Here is a 3,625-nt window from a genome sequence, read left to right as displayed (position 1 = left end):
GCAATTGGAGAGATGCCAGCCAGAACCAGAACCAATGAGGGTGGACGTAGCCCTCTGAATGAGAGCTCTCACAAGCTAACCAGTACCAAGAACTTTAACTTCATAGGGCTGTGATCCCAAATCTTGTATATCAGTGCCCTCTCATCTTTCCATCTCTATTGTTATGTTTGTTCCTCCCAAACAGGAAATATTGCTCCCAGTGGTCCCTCCTTCAATCACAGTCTCCCCTTCAACACTTACTGGGCTGGGCTGCATCTCTGCTGGAGCACGACCAAGGGGCACAGACTCAGCCCCTCTCCTGCCTGGTGTGTGATGAAGTCTCAGGGTCCCTTTTCAGGGTGGGCAGGAAGACAGATTCAGGTGGGGACTTCTAACACAGGTGCTCCCAAATGGAGGAAAGACATGTATAGAACCGCACACTTAAAACTGGCAAACTAATGTGTAGATGGCACCAGCTAATTATTTAAAATGGTATGACCTATGACTTAATGCACAAAGGGCATAATTAGCCAATTGGTATGTTGTCCCAATCTCTGGAGACTTGTTAATATTAATGGAAAAGAAAAAAAATGAGAAAAGTTAATATCCTTAGGAGGGTCTGGGACCCTCTCTCCTCAGGTGGAAGTCCTCCACTTCTACTTCTTCCTTCCAACTTGCAGGATTTTAACATAAAATTCAAACTTCTTTTTTTTTTTTTTTCAATTTAACCACTTAGTGTGAAATTTTGATATCTGTAAATCAATTGTATTTCATGTGAAATCTATGCAGCTTTAGATCTACAACAGGTATTTGATATTTTTCATTTTCTTAGTTATTATTTGTCTCTAAGGATAACTTGGGGCTTCCCTTGTAGCTCAGTCAGTAAAGAATCTGCCTGAAATGTAGGAGACCCAGGTTTGATTCCTGGGTAGGGAAGATCTCCTGGACAAGAAAATGGCAACCCATTCCAGTATTCTTGCCTGGAGAATCTCACGGACAGAGGAGCCTGACAGGCTACAGTCCATAGGGTTACAAGAGTCAGACATAACTTAGCAACTAAACCACCACCAAGGATAGCTTATTTTCTTTTTCTTAGCCTTTGCTTTGGTTGGCATTTTATAGGATGGAGATTTACATGTTTTTATTATTTGCTTATTTGAATATGTCATCAGCTCTAGTTTTTACTCTAATTGCATACATTGGCATATTAGATAGCTGCTGATTTTTTATTTTATTTAATTAATTAATTTATTTCAATTGGAGGCTAATTACTTTACAATATTGTAGTGGTTTTGCCATACATTGACATGAATCTGCCATGGGTGTACATGTGTTCCCCATCCTGAACCCTCCTCCCACCTCCTTTCCCACCCCATCCCTCTGGGTGATCCCAGTGCACCAGCCCTGAGCACCCTGTCTCATGCATCAAACCTGGACTGGCAATTCGTTTCTTATATGATAATATACATGTTTCAATGCCTTTCCCCCAAATCATCCCTCCCTTGCCCTCTCCCACAGAGTCCAAAAGGCTGCTCTATACATCTGTGTTTCTTTTGCTGTCTTGCATATAGGTTTACCATTACTATCTTTCTAAATACCATATATATGCGTTAGAATACTGTATTGGTGTTTTTTTTTTTTTTTTTTTTCTGGCTTACTTCACTCTGTAAGTAAGCTCCAGTTTCATCCAGCGCATTAGAACTGATTCAAATGTATTCTTTTTAATGGCTGAGTAATACTCCATTGTGTATATGTACCACAGCTTCTTATCCATTCATCTGCTAATGGACATCTAGGTTGCTTCCATGTCCTGGCTATTATAAACAGTGCCGCGATGAACATTGGGGTACATGTGTCTCTTTCAATTCTGGTTTCCTTGGTGTGTATGCCCAGCAGTGGGATTAATGGGTCATAAGGCAGTTCTATTTCCAGTTTTTTAAGAAATCTCCACACTGTTCTCCATAGTGGCTGTACTAGTTTGCATTCCCACCAACAGTGTAAGAGGGTTCCCTTTTCTCCACACTCTCTCCAGCATTTATTGCTTGTAGACTTTTGGATCGCAGCCATTCTGACTGGTGTGAATGGTACCTCACTGTGGTTTTGATTTGCATTTCTCTGATAATGAGTGATGTTGAGCATCTTTTCATGTGTTTGTTAGCCATCTGTATGTCTTCTTTGGAGAAATGTCTGTTTAGTTCTTTGACCCATTTTTTGATTGGGTTGTTTATTTTTCTGGAATTGAGCTGCAGGAGTGGCTTGTATATTTTTGAGATTAGTTGTTTGTCAGTTGCTTCATTTGCTATTATTTTCTCCCATTCTGAAGGCTGTCTTTCACGTTGCTTATAGTTTCCTTTGTTGTGCAGAAGCTTTTAAGTTTAATTAGGTCCCATTTGTTTATTTTTGCTTTTATTTCCAATATTCTGGGAGGTGGGTCATAGAGGGTCCTGCTGTGATTTATGTCAGAGAGTGTTTTGCCTATATTCTCCTCTAGCAGTTTTATAGTTTCTGGTCTTATGTTTAGATCTTTAATCCATTTTGAGTTTATTTTTGTGTATGGTGTTAAAAAGTGTTCTAGTTTTATTCTTTTACAAGTGGTTGACCAGTTTTCCCAGCACCACTTGTGAAAGAGATTGTGTTTTCTCCATTGTATATTCTTGCCTCCTTTATCAAAAATAAGGTGTCCATAGGTGCGTGGATTTATCTCTGGGCTTTCTATTTTGTTCCATTGATATATTTTTCTGTCTTTGTGCCAGTACCATACTGTCTTGAAGACTGTGGCTTTGTTGTAGAGCCTGAAGTCAGGCAGGTTGATTCCTCCAGTTCCATTCTTCTTTCTCAAGATTGCTTTGGCTATTCGAGGTTTTTTTGTATTTCCATACAAATTGTGAAATTATTTGTTCTAGCTTTGTGAAAAATCCAGTTGGTAGCTTGATAGGGATTGCATTGAATTTATAGATTGCTTTGGGTAGTATACTCATTTTCACTATATTTATTCTTCTGATCCATGAACATGGTATATTTCTCCATCTATTAGTGTCCTCTTTGATTTCTTTCACCAGTGTTTTATAGTTTTATACATATAGGTCTTTTGTTTCTTTAGGTAGATATATTTCCAAGTATTTTATTCTTTTCATTGCAATGGCGAATGGAATTGTTTCCTTAATTTCTCTTTCTATTTTCTCATTATTAGTGTATAGGATTATTATTGTATAGGATCTGTGTGTTGATTTTATATCCTGCAACTTCACTATATTCATTTATTAGCTCTAGTAATTTTCTGGTGGAGTCTTTAGGGTTTTCTATGTAGAGGATCATGTCGTCTGCAAACAGTGAAAGTTTTACTTCTTCTTTTCCAACTTGGATTCCTTTTATTTCTTTTTCTGCTCTGATTGCTGTGGCCAAAACTTCCAAAACTATGTTGAATAGAAGTGATGAGAGTAGGCACCCTTATCTTGTTCCTGACTTTAGGGGAAATGCTTTCAATTTTTTACCTTTGAGGATAATGTTTGCTGTGGGTTTGTCATATATAGCTTTTATTATGTTGCGGTATGTTCCTTCAATTCCTGCTGTCTGGAGGTTTTTTTTTTTTTTATCATAAATGGATGTTGAATTTTGTCAAAGGCTTTCTCTGCATCTATTGAGATAA

This window comes from Bos mutus, chromosome 7 (assembly GCF_027580195.1).
Source record: "Bos mutus isolate GX-2022 chromosome 7, NWIPB_WYAK_1.1, whole genome shotgun sequence".
NCBI lineage: Eukaryota > Metazoa > Chordata > Mammalia > Artiodactyla > Bovidae > Bos > Bos mutus.
The sequence above is the reverse complement of the archived record's forward strand: the minus strand, read 5'-3'. Positions refer to the sequence as shown.